This window comes from Astatotilapia calliptera, chromosome 2, assembly GCF_964374335.1.
Source record: "Astatotilapia calliptera chromosome 2, fAstCal68.1, whole genome shotgun sequence".
NCBI lineage: Eukaryota > Metazoa > Chordata > Actinopteri > Cichliformes > Cichlidae > Astatotilapia > Astatotilapia calliptera.
In genome coordinates, this window is record NC_137423.1 from 18,164,430 (window position 1) to 18,182,001 (window position 17,572).

The window sequence follows — 17,572 nt, forward strand, 5'->3', positions numbered from 1 at the left end:
ATAAATGTCTAAAATGTTAACGTATGTGTTTGTGTTAAATTAAGGTATTTATTTACATTTATCTCAGACAAGAAATTCAGTATGTGGTTCACAGAATACCTTCTTTGCATGTACTTAATATTTTTGTTTAAATTTGAATCAAAATATGTGAGAAATAGGTATCTATACTGATCAGTATCTCGTACTAAAATCATTAATTATTCAAATCAATATTATTTACTACAACTGAAAAGTGTAAGTAAAACACGATAACGTAAAGTAATTGAGTACCATGAGCCTTTTGCATTGTTTTGTTCATTTTGTTTTTCAAATACTCTGAGCGTTTGTGTTTGCTCTCCTGGTTTGACATTTATCCTTCAAGTATGTGAGGCTTTGAGCTAAAAGGGAAAAGGCTCTTGTCTTTTTAGTGCTTCTTTATTGCGAGTTATTGCCATGTTTATGAAAATTAAATTTTCATTTGGAAAAATGTTAACATGTGGTCATTTTTCATACATGTTGTTAGGTTTTGTATTGTTGATTGTCATTTATGCTTAGAAATATTTAACCATATATGCTTAGAGGTGTATAATCAATTGTGTAGTGAAAGGACTGTGATCTTTAGCAGGCTGCAAAGGCTTGGTGTGTATTCCACACTGGAATGCACACCTACATCCTAGGAGCATGGAGAGGTCGTACCTTGTTTTATTGTTTTATGGTAGGATTAACGTAGCTACGTCTGTTCTAGTCTAAGTGCTTTTTGTTTAGATGAACTGTTGGATTTTCCAGACCAGCAGGTTAAGGAAGTCGTTTATGGGGTCACACTCTGACACCCCCCCCCCCCCCACACACACACACACAGGCAAGGTACTCTTTGTTTGTATGTAGACGTCATATAGACGTCATATGTTAATGAACCTATGCATATTCATGTAACCTCAATAAAAGAACAGTGTTACGGGAGAATGAACGAGAGCAACTGGGGTCAAGCGAAGGAACGGCGCCTGTCCGGTCTCTCCCGTGCACGAGAAACATGAAGAACTTTGCCTACTTGTGTCTTGCTTTGCAGTGTAATTATATTGTCTTCAACGTTCCAGCGGATGGGTTCAAGCTACAAACCTATCACATGTATTATGAAACACACAACTACATATTAGTTTGTTTGGTTTTGTAGACTTAAACTACCAGTGAAATACAATAACATTCATGTTTGAATGTTAGGGGGCGATCGTGGCTCAAGAGTTGGCAGTTTGTCTTGTAATCGGAAGGTTGCTGGTTCAAGCCCCGGCACCAACAGTCTTGGTTGCTACTGGTTGCCTACTGGTGGTGGTCAGAGGGCCAGTCAGTGTGCCCCAGGGTGGCTGTGACTGCAATGTAGCTGCCATCACCAGTGTGTGGATGACTGAATGTAGTGTAAAGTGCTTTGGGGTCCATAGGGACTAAGTAAAGCACTATACAAATACAGGCCATTTACCATATTTAATATTAAGTACAATTTTGATTATATTGCATTCAGTTTACAATATTAAGAAAATGGAACAAAATTTTGGATTAACTGACCATCTACAGGGTGGGCCATTTATATGGATACACCGTAATAAAATGGGAATGGTTGGTAATATTAAAGTCCTGTTTGTGGCACATTAGTATATGTGAGGGGGCAAACTCCTCAAGATGGGTGGTGACCATGGTGGCCATTTAGAAGTCGGCCATCCTGATTACAACTTTTGTTTTTTCAATAGGAAGAGGGCCATGTGACACATCAAACTTATTGGTAATGTCACAAGAAAAACAATTGTGTGCTTGGTTTCAAAGGTAACTTTATTCTTTCATGAGTTATTTACACATTTCTGACCACTTATAAAATGTGTTCAATGTGCTGCCCATTGTGTTGGATTGTCAATGCAACCCTCTTCTCCCACTCTTCACACACTGATAGCAACACCGCAGGAGAAATGCCAGCACAGGCATCCAGTATCTGTAGTTTCAGGTGCTGCACGTCTCATATCTTCACACCATAGACAATTGCCTTCTAAGGGGGTCAGATCGGGAGAACTTGGGGGCCATTCAACTGGCCCACGATGACCAATCCACTTTCCAGGAGACTGCTACCAATAAGTTTGATGTGTCACATGGCCCTCTTCCTATTGAAAAAACAAAGGTTGTATCCAAGATGGCCGACTTCTAAATGGCCACCATGGTCACCACCCATCTTGAGGAGTTTGCCCCCTCACATATACTAATGTGCCACAAACAGGACTTTAATATCACCAACCATTCCCACACTGTAATCCCTAACAGTTGTTCTAGCTCATAACTAATAAGCTCATAACACTCAAATGTCGTTTTGTAGTTGAGCAAACTATAAAGTATTGAGCTCTGTTGGCTTTTATGCAGCTTTAATTGAATAGGGCTCAATATTTTTTAGCTAAATTTTTTGGAACGCTCAAAATGTTTAAGAAGCATATATTAGTGACGTTCTGGTGGGTGGAGTCTTGTCGCTCCCTCAGGAAAGCTTAGTCAGCCATCTTGAATTTACCTTGATACGGGGAAGTTTTGGCCAGCCCGTGTGGATTAAGAGTCCCCAACTTCAACCCACCACGACCACCACCTTATTTTTTTTCATCAACTGCCCTAAATTTGGTAAGTCTAACGTGTTTTTGTTTTGTTTAAATTTAATTTCAATAAACATTCTTTTTTATTTTTTACTGGAAATATATTTGTACTTTGTGCACAGTGAATGTTTGTTATAAATGAATTCGAATCCAAGTAATTGTAATTTTAGAAGTTTTCTAATGTGACAAATACGTAATGTTATTTCAAATTAGAATGATGTAACGTTTTGGCGGTTTTCCGTGGGGGACAACATTTCCCATAATGCATTGTATTCTTGCCCGGGAAGTTGACGGTGGCAGTTCTAGCTCCATGCATTTGAACTTTCTACTAAAACTTTCCACTGGTTGTCGTATTCGCCGGTAATGTACGTGCGTATTGTGAGTATACTTATTTCAAGTGTCCGTGTCCGTGTTACACAGTCAGTAGTTTACGCTGTTGAGCTGTGTGTGTGTGCTAGCATGAAGCGAACAATAATAAACAACATGAGTGTGTTATCATGATGGTAATTAGACACGTTTGTATTTTTTCGTAGTCTCAAATGTGTGGTTGTGAGATAATCTCGAAATCCTTTTAACAGTTTAGAGGGGTATTCCACTAAGCGAGCTCTACAAGTCAAGGCTTGCGGAAAAATGCATCGCCTGATTCAGCCTAACATTATACACTGGTCGAACTCGGTGCTACGAACGAAGTTCAGCTAAATTGTTCGCGCTAATTCGACAAGGCTCAACCAGCCAGACTGAGGCGCCTCCTTGACACCTTTAAGCCAGACCCTATCGATCTTTGCTAGATAAATTGAAATGAAATGAAAATAAAGAGCCGCGTTCTGCTCCCAGGCTAAGAAAGAATCATTGATGCAGACTGTGCGGATCACAAATACTCCCTAACCTGTAAGGCTGGGGTGTCCAAACTTTTTTCACTGAGGGCTACTTACTAGAAATTAGGTAAATAACCTTAACTTTAGTGTATTAAAGTGTATTAAAGATCACAAAATCACTTAAAAGTGGTCGAATATGTTATATTGTTGAATATAATTAAAGACAAAACTGCTTTCATCACAGCTTTCCATAAATGGATCTTTATTGATTCATTCAGAAAAAGCTTTGGTAGCTTATTTTCAGAACAGCAGCCTCAGATTTCTTTTTAGACAGAAGATTTACAGCACAGAGAAAAAACAATAAAAGGGAAAATAGGACGGGTAAATTTCAAGTTTGTTATTTAAGTTATTAAGCTTAGCAACACACTTATCAACATTAGTTTGAAACGGTTAACATTAACAGACTGAACTGGACTTAATAACAGGAGTGCATATAATCTTAGTAAATTATTGTGGTGAGTATCAGCTGCGCTGGGTATGTAAATCGGGCCATCCAGCTGCGGTGCTGATTCGACGTCACTCGTGCCAAAAATCCGGACAAATGTCACTTGATCAAGGAGCAGATCTGCATCAGATGAGATCAGCTGACTACTTGTGTGTGTGTGCTGTGCAAAAAATGTTTTTGAACATTAATAAGTCGTCTTTGTGCACATATTGTTTACAGATATCAGACTGCAAAGAGCGCTACAGAGAGTCAACATTTCACCAGTTGTCAGTGGGTGAGTTTTATAATTTGTGTCCCAATTTAAATAAAAAATAAATACAAAGAAACTAGAGAATTTTGCCTTGAATTATTCAAAAATTTTAGATTTTTTTTGGGTTACCCTTCTAGATTGACAGGTTTAGCCCGTTACACAAAAAGTTTGGACACCCCTGATCTATAACAATGACAATCAGAACATGGCTATCCAACACTTTGTTTTTACTCTGCATTTGTGTAAATACTATTCTAATAGATATTGTGTGTTCATCTAGGAACAGCATGATGTAAATACAAGACGGGCCCTCGTCCTTCGTGCACTTCCTGTGTACCTGCGTGAAGATGCCTCCACGTTATTCAGGACTTGTGATGTAAGTGTACTGGCCTCAGCATCAACCATATGACATCGCTCAGAACTCAAGGAGAACCAGGGTGTACAGTGGGGCAAAAAAGTATTTAGTCAGCCACCGATTGTGCAAGTTCCCCCACTTAAAAAAATGACAGAGGTCAGTAATTTGCACCAGAGGTACACTTCAACTGTGAGAGACAGAATGTGAAAAAAAATCCATGAATTCACATGGTAGGATTTGTAAAGAATTTATTTGTAAATTAGGGTGGAAAATAAGTATTTGGTCACCTCAAACAAGGAAAATCTCTGGCTCACACAGACCTGTAACGTCTTCTGTAAGAAGCTTTTCTGTCCCCCACTCGTTACCTGTATGAATGGCACCTGTTTGAACTCATCATCTGTATAAAAGAGACCTGTCCACAGCCTCAAACAGTCAGACTCCAAACTCCGCCATGGCCAAGACCAAAGAGCTTTCGAAGGACACCCGGAAAAGTATTGTAGACCTGCACCAGACTGGGAAGAGTGAATCTACAATAGGCAAGCAGCTTGGTGTGCAAAAATCAACTGTGGGAGCAATCATCAGAAAATGGAAGACATACAAGACCACTGATAATCTCCCTCGATCTGGGGCTCCACGCAAAGATCTCATCCCGTGGGATCAAAATGATCATGAGAACGGTGAGCAAAGATCCCAGAACCACACAGGGGGACCTGGTGAATGACCTGCAGAGAGCTGGGACCAAAGTAACAAAGGTCACCATCAGTAACACACTACAACGGCAGGGAATCAAATCCCGCAGTGCCAGACGTGTTCCGCTGCTGAAGCCAGTGCATGTCCAGGCCCGTCTGAAGTTTGCCAGAGAGCACATGGATGATACAGCAGAGGATTGGGAGACTGTCATGTGGTCAGATGAAACCAAAGTAGAACTTTTGGGTATAAACTCAACTCGTCGTGTTTGGAGGAAGAAGAATACTGAGTTGCATCCCAAGAACACCATACCTACTGTGAAGCATGGGGGTGGAAACATCATGTTATGGGGCTGTTTTTCTGCCAAGGGGACAGGACGACTGATCCTTGTTAAGGACAGAATGAATGGGGCCATGTATGGTGAGATTTTGAGCCAAAACCTCCTTCCATCAGTGAGAACTTTGAAGATGAAACGAGGCTGGGTCTTCCAACATGACAATGATCCAAAACACACCGCCCGGGCAACAAAGGAGTGGCTCCGTAAGAAGCATTTGAAAGTCCTGGAGTGGCCTAGCCAGTCTCCAGACCTCAACCCCATAGAAAATCTGTGGCGGGAGTTGAAAGTCCGTGTTGCTCGGCGACAGCCCCAAAACATCACTGCTCTCGAGAAGATCTGCATGGAGGAATGGGCCAAAATACCAGCTACTGTGTGTGCAAACCTGGTAAAGACCTATAGTAAACGTTTGACCTCTGTTATTGCCAACAAAGGTTATGTTACAAAGTATTGAGTTGTATTTTTGTTATTGACCAAATACTTATTTTCCACCCTGATTTACGAATAAATTCTTTACAAATCCTACCATGTGGATTCATGGATTTTTTTTTCACATTCTGTCTCTCACAGTTAAAGTGTTCCTCTGGTGCAAATTACTGACCTCTGTCATCATTTTAGGTGGGGGAACTTGCACAATCGGTGGCTGACTAAATACTTTTTTGCCCCACTGTATATCAGGAAGGATGTTCAACACAGTCCTCATCTGACTTGTTTTCTCCCATATATCAACTATTGTTGAATAAGATTGCAAGAAGATTGTTACGCATAAACCAGAAAACATGAAAATAGTTGAAAGATTATTATACAAAAAAAATCTGCAGATAAAAACTATCTCCCTTTTTAAAATTCAAGTGTTCTATTTTTTTGGAGGTGCCATGTTGTGGTCAGAGAAATGTTTGGTAAATAACAAAAACAAATATCTTGGCATATATTTATTATTGAAAACATTTATTTACACATATGTTTTGAAACCAAACCCAAATTAAGATTATTGTAATGCATCATGATGTATCGCAATATCAAATTAAATCGTTGACATTATAATCCTAAAAGAAACGTGCGACTTATGAAGATTCACACCTCTAATCAATAGCATGATTTGTGTCCTTGTGGGGCTGAACTCATTCTTGTATTATTTTTGTTTTGCAGTCAGCAGATGGTCCAGACCTCACTGACACTCCTGTGGCTCTGCTGACAGTTGTCACGGATGACACTACTGATTCGGCCCTCTTCAGTCCCGAAAGCATCTGCATTGTCGTTGAGGATGAAATACTTGTGAATGGTCCCACAAATCTGGCTGAGTCATTTCTCCTGCTCTTTGGGTACATCTATGCATTAGACCTACAATACCCAAAGAAACTTGAGCTTACATTCACATTTATCCAGAAGGTTGTGATGTGCCTTGAGGACAACAAACCACTGAAAGGGCGTCTACTGATGCTGAAGAATGATTTGTTCAATGAGTGAATCACTCAGAATGGACTACTTGTTAAGCTGAGTATTGAGGAAGCTTTTTTGTTTGTTTTTTTTCCTAATCATTTGCCTCTTCTACCTCACATTTAAGATGAATGACTGTTCAGTTCACTATTCATGTTTAATGTTCTGTTGCCTAATACGTAAATGCACTGCCTTGATGTTTGTTCCCTATAAGTACAGCAGTGGAAACCAGTACTGTTTTTTTTATGTATTTTTAAAAAAGAAAGTGAGCTGCAGCTGTCAAGGTACAGTAAGTGTTAAATGCATCAATGTTCTAATAGCTGCAATTGCTGTTAATACTGAAAATGTTATTGAATTTTAGAATTGAGATGGAGACCCTTGGAGTCTTTTTCTCTTGTTTTATTTATGAAGCACTTTTTTATGAGTGAGCTCTGTTGTTTGTGCCTTTTTAAAAGCACATTGTGTTTAATAAAAAGTTGTTAAATTGTTAGTGTTGTTACTTTCATGTTTTCTAACACTTTTAGCTGATTATAATTTACTGGGTAAACAGTTTAGAATTATTTGTAAGTGTATTTCCCACAGTATTTTAAAAAATATTGAAGATTTTAAGTGTTATTTCCCATATTATAAGTTAGAAAATATGAAAAAGTTTGAGTTTATTTCCCACATCGTATGAGTTGCAATATGTAAAATATTTTGAGTGTATTTCCCACCTTAATTAAGTTGAAAAAATTGAACATTTTGAGTTTATTACTCCCTAATTATAAGTTGAGGAATATCAACATTTATGAGTTAACATTGAGGTAATTTAAGGCAACTGCAACTATAATTTTTATTGTAGTTAAACTTAAAACTTTTAAAAACATCACTAAAAAATTGTTGTGTAATCTGTTACACAACAATTTTTGAGTTCTGTGAACTTATTAGGTTTTACAGTGCATGTTATTATGGTGTATCCATATAAATGGCCCACCCTGTATATTTCAGTTACACTGACCAAGCATGTCAGTGTTATTTACTCAATTTTTTCACGTTTGTGTAACAACTACAATTATTAATTTCAACTTAATATGTTTAAGCTTTAGTTATTCAATTGATCAAGTATATTGAACAGATTTGACTGGTTTCCAATCTACTAAATATTTTTAAGTGTAAAAGTGTTGCCTCAAAATTTTTAAGTAAACGTCAGTTTTAGTTTTTAGAACAGCTACTGGTTTTTATTCCACCACCTTATACGCCATGCACATCTTAACCCCAAGCAATTTTAACAATCCACAATAAAATAAAAAAAATGCTGTCATCAAATTCTGCCCCTGATTGGAAGAGTCACTCATGAAAGAGTTTTTATTTTATACTTTACTAAAAAAAAACTAAATATATCTCATGAGCAGAGGTAATTGGTTCCCAACCCAGAGGACATAATCTTCAGGGTTGTGAGATGATCAACAAGGAAGCAGAGAATCAATATCTTTGCTGCACAAAATCCTTTTTATGTTTCATTCCTCGAGGATTTGCTTTTTTTCACTGTGTTCTCCTTCAGTGCATTCTTTCCACCGAGGAGTGTCGAACATCTCCACATAATAAGCAGGTTGTCAATTTTTGCAACTTTAGCATCAAAATCGGAAAGCTCTTTTATTTGTTAGGTGTTATGTACCCCTGCATGAATATCAAAATGATATGATCAATAGTAGCTCAGTGTCCTGACATGTGCTGCAGGTCAATCATGCTGATTGAAGAAACGTTGTCATCTAAACAAAAGGCAAAGCCAAGAAAACCTGTTTGAGTCCCAGAGTTCAAACCTAAATACTGTATTTGCTGTCTTTCTACAAGACTCTTAGCTCAGTGTAATGCCCTGTCAGGAAGTAAAAGTCGATTTTATAGGTGTCATTGTGCTGGATTAGGCCCCAGTCACCCCCACCCTGCCTTTCCTTCTGCATTGCAGTAGCAGCTGTAGCAGCATGTCAGGCTGGTCCTCATAATGAATCCATTTAGGGCCGGAGTGATTAGGTCTGCCTTCTGCTCTGTTCTGCACTACTGTCAAACCAGCGTCAAAGTCATTTTCTCAATTAATTACTCCAATATTAGACCCTGTGTGTGTGTGTGTGTGTGTGTGTGTGCGCATCAGAAATGGTGTGCGCTCTGCCTGAAGCCTGCACAGCATAAGAGGAATGTAAGCTGCATTACTTTTTGGTTTCTTTCACTTTCACTACTGTTTGTAGCTTTGGGTGTTTCTCTGGATTTAAATTGAAGGTTTTTTGTTGGTGATATTTTTTCTGATTCGCTTCATTTTCACAATTTGTTCACAGTTACTGTGGACTGCAACAGTACTCTGCATTTATAAACGAAGAAGGTCGAAGGTTCCCAGGTTTGAAAAATATTTTATGTTTAATGGGATTTATTTCTGAAGGCTCAGTTCTTCAGTAAAGGCGAGTGTAATTAAATTTATGACCCTGTTCATTTAATCTCACATATTATTATTATTATTAGAGTAAGTAGTCAAATTAGTACATCCATCTAATTTTATTTGAGCAGACTTAATGCTTGGAGCGGCCTGAATCACAGTAGAAGGATAACAAATACAACTCTGACAGCTCATTGATGCTCATGTTGCATATTTTAGGGTTTAAGACTTTTTAGCAAGACTCGGGCGCCCAGGGAGGAAAAGCACTTCAATTACAATGCCTAAGAAATACAGCAAGCTGTCCATACCTGAGGCCTTGGAAACTGCCAAGCAAAGACTCACAGCCTTGGCCAGCCGCTTGAGGAGGTACACCAGAGAGATAGAAGGCAGGAGAATAAACCAGCTGTTCTCCACAGAACCAGCAAAGGTGTACTCTCAGTGGCAAGGGAACAATAAGAGAACAGCACCACCAAGGCTGGAGACGGAGCAATACTGGAAGAGCATATGGGAGAAGGACGCAACCCATAACGGCAATGCTCAGTGGCTAGAGGATCGGAGGGCAGACCACAGCGACCTCCCTGAACAGGGTCCAGTAACCATCACAGTGGCAGATATCCAAGAAAGGGTCTCCAGTATGAAGAGTTGGACAGCACCAGGGCCCGACATGGTTCACGCCTACTGGCTGAAGAAGCTGACTGCACTCCACGAGCGTCTGGCAGCACAAATGAACCAGCTGCTAGTTAACGAGAGACACCCGGAATGGCTAACCGAAGGTCGAACGGTCCTGATCCCCAAGGACCCCAAGAAGGGACCGGTCCCCTCCAACTACCGACCAATAACCTGCCTCAGTACTACATGGAAGCTCCTGTCAGGCATCATATCAGCTAAGATGAACAGGCACATGGGTCAATACATGAGCGGGACACAGAAAGGAATTGGCAAGAATACCAGAGGCGCAAAACACCAGCTACTGGTAGACAGAACAGTCAGTCGAGACTGCAAGACCAGACTGACCAACCTGTGCACTGCCTGGATTGATTACAAGAAGGCCTATGACCCAAAGGCCCAATGCCCCACAGCTGGATACTGGAATGCCTAGAATTGTACAAGATCAATGGGACCCTAAGAGCCTTCATCAGGAACTCAATGGGGATGTGGCGTACAACACTAGAGGCCAACTCCAAGCCCATAGCACAAGTCACCATCAAGTGCGGGATCTACCAAGGAGATGCTCTGTCCCCACTGCTGTTCTGCATAGGCCTGAACCCCCTCAGTGAGATCATTGACAAGACTGGCTACGGATACTGGCTATGGAACGGAGCAGTTGTCAGCCAACTCCTGTACATGGATGACATCAAGCTGTATGCCAAGAGTGAACGAGACATCGATTCACTGATCCACACTGCCAGGCTATACAGCAATGACATTGGAATGTCGTTCGGACTGGAGAAGTGTAGTCGGATGGTAACAAAGAGAGGGAAGGCAGTCAGAACTGAGGGGATTGAACTACCAGAAGGCAACATTGCAGACATAGAGGACAGTTACAAGTACCTGGGGATCCCGCAGGCGAATGGGAGGAACCATGAAGAGGCTGCTAGGAAAGCTGTAACCACCAAGTATCTGCAGAGGGTCAGGCAAGTCCTGAGGAGTCAGCTGAATGGTAAGAACAAGATCCGGGCCATCAACACCTACGCCCTGCCCGTGATCAGGTACCCTGCTGGGGTAATAGGCTGGCCAAAGGAGGAGATAGAAGCCACTGACATAAAGACAAGAAAACTCCTTACCATGCATGGAGGGTTTCACCCCAAGTCCAGCACCCTGAGGCTGTACGCTAAGCGGAAGGAAGGGGGCCGGGGACTGGTGAGTGTCAGCACCACAGTCCAGGATGAGACAACGAACATCCAAGAATACATTGGGAAGATGGCCCCAACTGACCGAGTGCTCAGTGAATACCTCAGGTAGCAGAAACCCAAGAAAGAGGAGGGAGACGAGGAACCATCATGGAAGGACAGGCCCCTGCACGGTATGTACCACCGGCAGATAGAGGAGGTGGCTGATATCCAGAAATCCTACCAGTGGCTGGACAAAGCTGGACTGAAAGACAGCACAGAGGCACTAATCATGGCAGCACAGGAACAAGCTCTGAGTACAAGATCCATAGAGGCTGGGGTCTATCACACCAGGCAAGACCCCAGGTGCAGGCTGTGTAAAGATGCCCCAGAGACAATCCAGCACATAACAGCAGGGTGCAAGATGCTAGCAGGCAAGGCATACATGGAACGCCATAACCAAGTGGCCGGCATAGTGTACAGGAACATCTGTGCCGAGTATAACCTGGAAGTCCTGAGGTCAAAATGGGAGATGCCCCCAAGGGTGGTGGAGAATGACCGAGCTAAGATCCTGTGGGACTTCCAGATACAGACGGACAAAATGATGGTGGCTAACCAACCGGACATAGTGGTGGTAGACAAACAGAAGAAGACGGCCGTAGTGATCGATGTAGCGGTTCCAAATGACAGCAATATCAGGAAGAAGGAACACGAGAAGCTGGAGAAATACCAAGGGCTCAGAGAAGAGCTCGAGAGGATGTGGAGGGTGAAGGTAACGGTGGTCCCCGTGGTAATCGGAGCACTAGCTGCGGTGACTCCCAAGCTAGGCGAGTGGCTCCAGCAGATCCCGGGAAAAACATCGGAGATCTCTGTCCAGAAGAGCGCAGTCCTGGGAACAGCTAAGATACTGCGCAGGACCCTCAAGCTCCCAGGCCTCTGGTAGAGGACCCGAGCTTGAAGGATAAACCGCCCGCAGGGGCGTGCTGGGTGTTGTTGTTGTTGTTGTTGTGTATATATATATGTGTATATGTGTGTATGTGTATGTGTATATGTGTATATGTATATGTGTATGTGTAGAGAGAGAGAGAGATTCAGCTACTCTTAAAAAAAAAGATACATTAAAGTACCTGAGTTATTAAGTTCTTTATTTTAATATGTTCTCCTCTATAAATAACTTATTTAAATTTAATGATTATTTATTAATAATAATGATAATAACTGAGCAGGATCCTCTTTCATTATTATTATTATTCTGTTTAAAGATTTGTATTTCAGTGTTCATTTGTCTTCCTTATTACCAGATTGTGCATTTGAATGAGGTCCAATGAGAATTGTTCTCCGCAGAGAGAAGCCTTTGTATTTAGAGCATGACATGCATATGTATCCATCAGTGTACTGACTGTAATGCTAGCATCTCCCAAGGTCATTATGCTCTGTTGTTTGACTGTTCTTTGCTTCTCAGGTTTCCCTAAAATATGTCATATGTGGAATGATATGTGGGAAACATGCTATTAAAGAACACAAGTTATCTGGACAGCATAACAAAACAGGGCAAGGATGTTGTATCCAACAAATCTGAAGCTTCACAAAAAGTTTCAAAATATCTTCTCAGTCCAGTCCTAAGAATACTTCTTATAGATCCAGACAGAATAAACCTTCTGTGCATTCCACTGGTTATATTATTGAGCGAGACAAGGAGACCAGTGTAAAATAAAAACTGACTCATTCCCCGTGCTTCCTATGTGCTGATTTCGAGGTGACCTCTCGGTTTTTATGCTGAAATCACAATAAAACTTTAAACGGATTCCCAGCATTTCTCAGGTCTGTAACTGTGAATTTTAAATCATCAGTCCTTTTTTATTTTCTCAGGTTCACAGAGCTCGGGTTCAGGTTGGGACTAGGTCATCACTGACGATGAATTTGATCTACCGGAGTTAACCAGAACCCTTCAAGACATGAGGTTAGTTCCAGATTCTTTGCTTTCTAATGTATTCATGAGTAAAAACTGCTACTCGGGGCTCTTGGTCACTTGTCATTTGATCTTCGATGCCTCAGACAGTCATGTGTTTGATCCTTTGCTGAGCAGATAACGTTCTTTCCCTCACATTATCCAGCTTAATGAATGTGGGACTGTGGCCGGGCGTGAGTTAATAAAGGATGCTGAAAAGCACGAACGTGTGGTCGGGTGTGCCGTGGGTTCTTTACAAGGACATTTGAGAGAAGCACATGCTAGGACATCACAACGTAATTTATAGTGATCAGCAACTCTACAGGAAGGTATCCGCTATAATGCTGTACCTTTCAAACATCCTCAGTAAATTCATTCATTTGCTTGCTGATGTGAGGGTCACACAGTGCAAGCCAGTTACAAACACTTTGGGATTTTGGATATCCTCACCCTGCTGAGAACAAGCCAACACCTGTGCTGCAGAAGACCAGCAGTGTTAACGCTATGCAAAAGAATGTCAGATATCTGAGACCAAAACTTAATGTGAGGGGTGTAATCAGCATTTGGCATCTTTAAGGCTTTTCTGTGTCCTTGGATGATCTGTGATTATGACACTGCATCTGAACTTCAAGAATAAAGGACTCATGTCAAAGTCATCACAAAGCTTTTCAGCATCCAAAGCACCATAAAAATGTCCACGATTCATTTGAATGGACCAACCGAGTTCATCCTCGTGGGACTTCAGGTGGGCACTTATTTTGGATTCGTGCCCACTGGGTTCCTTGACATCTCCAGTGGTACCCACCATGTGGGGAAATGAGTCTGTAATTAACCAACATAATTCTTTGTATTATATAATATTCCACAGCTTCTATTGTGTATTTGCCTTATTTACAAAAGCCCTACTCCAATGGCACACACATGCAATAGACTTAATGGATTTATTCCCATTTATGTGTCAACAGCAAAACTTAATACTTTGCATAAACACATGTAAACTGTTACTGGGGCAACGAGCTGTGGAGCAAAAAATAAGGTTAAAAACTAAATGGAGAAGCAGCCTTTAGCAGAGTGTCATGGGACGTATGTTCCAATTAAGGATATCTCTAAGGTGTGTGGAAACGGATCCTGTCATGACTGGCAGAGCCTCCTCATGTCTGCTTCAATCCTCAGGAGAAATAACAGTTATGCAAAACCATGTGACTTCATCCTACGGAAAAAAAAACGTGTGCAGAGTGAAGCATGTTACTGAGCAGCATGTGAGATTTGTACCTCGTGGCTTCAGCGTAAGACGGCACTCAGGATTTAAAACCGCTCTTGCATGTGTTCCTCAACAGGCCCCATGTTAACAGCATTTCAGTTGTAAATCCCTCCTCTCCGTGTGCTTTTCCATGCATGTGTATCTGTTTTCCAGCCATGTTTAGAACGGCTGTGTTATAAATCTCCGTTCTCCAGGGTGTGTGTGCAACAGGGCGAAGCTTTGTCGCCTGACAGGCAACATACGGACTGAGGATGCTACTCCAAGATGCCTGTCATGTCCTCCCAGCCAGTGCGCTCTCCTGGGACTTTACTGCTTCCACTTTCTTTCTTTCCCTCTTTTTACTGTACCTTATAATGCTCTCTGCAGACTTCGGTGCTGGCGCAGTCTGTTCACATACAGAAATGAAAAGAAATATTACCACAGCAAAATAGTTAGAGAGAGGGCACACACACATAACCAAGAAATTATCAGGAATAGGAACAATGAACCTCATTTTCGTCATATTGTTTCTTCAGGGGGCTGTGTTTGATTTACAATGGAAACAAAGTGGCTGATCACAGCACACACTCATCCTGACAGGCTGAGACGTAGAGATCCTTCATGATCAGCATTGATCTGCTCTCATGACAGACCAACCTGAGCACCACCTGGATTGACTACACTAAAGACTGTGAGTCCTCACACATTGATTGTTGGACGCGTGGTGTGTTTGGCACTGTACAAGGCTAAGAGCAACCGACTCTAAGCACCAGATCCACAGAGGCAGGCATGTACCACATCCAATAGGAGCCAAGCTGCAGACTGTTCAAAGGTGACCTGGATGTACAGTAGAATCAGAATCAGAAAGACTTTATTTATCCCCAAGGGGCAATTAACATACAACAGAGCAGCATGGCGTTGAAGATGAGGACAGGGCATAAACAGGCAATAGGAGTGAGATAATAAATACACAGAATATACAGTATATACACAGAATTAAAATTACACAGATTTAAAATTAAAGTGACTGAAAGGTGAATAAATAGCTGTAGTGTGAAAGTGTTTGCCCTCCTCCTGATTCCCAATTTTTTTTTAAATATTTGTGACACTTTAAATTTTTCAGATCATCAAACAAATATAAATATTAGACAAAGATAACATAAGTAAGCACAAAATGCAGTATCTAAATTAAGGTGCTTATTTATTTATTATTTATCATTTCATTAAGAGAAAAAAAACCCTACATGGCTCTCTGTAAAAGTAAAAACAGATTGCCTCCTAAACCCAGACACTTTCTGATTATTCATGAACTCTGACCTTAGCGGAGACACGTGAAGCCTTGGTTCTTCAACGTTGTTCTGGGTTCCTCCGAGATGAGTCATCGCTGCGCTCTTGGAGTAATTTTGGTAGGCCGGTCACTCCTGGGAAGGTTCACCATTGTTTTTTCCATTTGTGTATAATGGCTCTCAACTTGGTTCACTGGAGTCCCAAAGGCTTAGAAATGGCTTTGTAAGCTTGTCCAGACTGAGAGATGTCAGTGACTCTCAGGTGATTCTTTAAATCGTGGCGTGATGTGTTGAGATCTTTTAGCCTGCTTCACTTTGTTAGACAGGTTGCATTTAACTGATTTCTTGGTTCAACAGATTTGCCAGTAATCAAGCCTGAGAATGTTCAGTTAAACTGAATCTAAGGAGCTTGAAAAGAAAAGTGTCTTGAAGACGTATCACCTCTCATCCGAGAAGCTTCTTCAGTTCCAGGGTCACATGGTGGAGAGTCCCAGAGAGTCAGTGAAACTGAACTTACCTTTCCAAAAAATGTGGTTAATTCATGATTTAACAGGAGGGGCAATTATTTTTTCACACAGGAACAGATAGGTTTGGATAACTTTTCTCCCCACTCTCTTTAATCAATGAAATCATCATTTGAAGTTTTATTAGACAAAGATAATCAAAGTAAATACAAAATACAAATTTGTTTCATCATCTGAAACATGTAAATGTGACAAATATGCAAAACAACAGGGAATCAGCTGGTGCAAACACTTTTTCACTGTAAGATGCAAGCTGGACCTTCATACACAACCGAGCGGACGGATTGAAACATCTGTGTGTGTTATCCCACAGATTATGTGAAACCATATGTGATTAAGAATGGATTATAACACACACACACACACACACACACACACACACACACACACACACACACACAGAGAGAACTGATTCCTGCCTTTTTTGCCACTTTGGGAATTATCTTCAGTTTCAGTATTTGCTATCATAAAACAATGAATAAAGAAATCTTGCAGCGCTTTGAACAGTTCACGACTTTACGATGATGACACAAATGACCTCAGCCAAAGATTTTTTTAACGTTTCCTTCTAAATGCTGCACAGTGGGAATAACAAACAACATAACAAGGCATGCTGGAGTGCTATGGGGCACATTCATGCATATGCCTGGGAATCCACTCGCATGTTTAGAAAATCCAGAGTAATTGTGAAATTCGCCTTTGATCATATTTTCTCTTTCTGCAATTTCATGCTTTCTGACCTCTTTCCCGCTGCTGTTGCATGATCTTACAAGACTACATGTGAATTTTTCTGAGGCAATGATAATTAGCTGTGCCTGGGAATATGGTGTCTTGTGTAAGCGAGCCAAGTCATTTGATGTTAAAAAAAGGTTGAAAATCCATCCCCATGGGGCTGGCAGTCACATGCTCCAGAGTCATCTACTGACTCTGTTTCCCTGGTGTCATCAGCGATGCAGGTTTGTACTCTTTCCCCCTTAAAGTTTGTCAGGTTTGGAAGCATTTCAACTCCAGCTGAACTCCTCATTAGACCTGATGTAAATATTTCATATGTTAGTCTTATTTTGCTCCTCACACACTGCTAAAAAAATCAACTTGCCTCCTTTATCCTGAGGTAACATAAATCAGCAGTGTTATGTATGAACCTGTAAAGTTTACATACTAAGTACCAGAAACATCAACAAGAATTTCTTCACTCATGTCAAAGCTCTTCTGTAAGTAGCTGTGGTTCCAACCAACTCACTCTGCTGACATGGCAGTTTGAATTAAAAATGGATGAAGATGTGATGGATGGAACAAAAACTTTAGCTCAGCAATGGGACTTAAACAAGTCACACACAGGTCAAACGTGTTAAACTGACTGAGACAAATGG

At 41.0% G+C, this 17,572-nt stretch overlaps 1 long non-coding RNA gene across 1 annotated transcript; it reads left to right on the forward strand.

Annotated features, from left to right (window-relative positions):
- Positions 1-2,259: 2,259 nt before the first annotated feature.
- Positions 2,260-7,464, forward strand: LOC113032165 (uncharacterized). Its single transcript, XR_003273844.2, has 4 exons — positions 2,260-2,969; positions 4,131-4,185; positions 4,442-4,537; positions 6,687-7,464. It is a non-coding gene; the product is annotated as an uncharacterized LOC113032165 (long non-coding RNA).
- Positions 7,465-17,572: the final 10,108 nt, after the last annotated feature.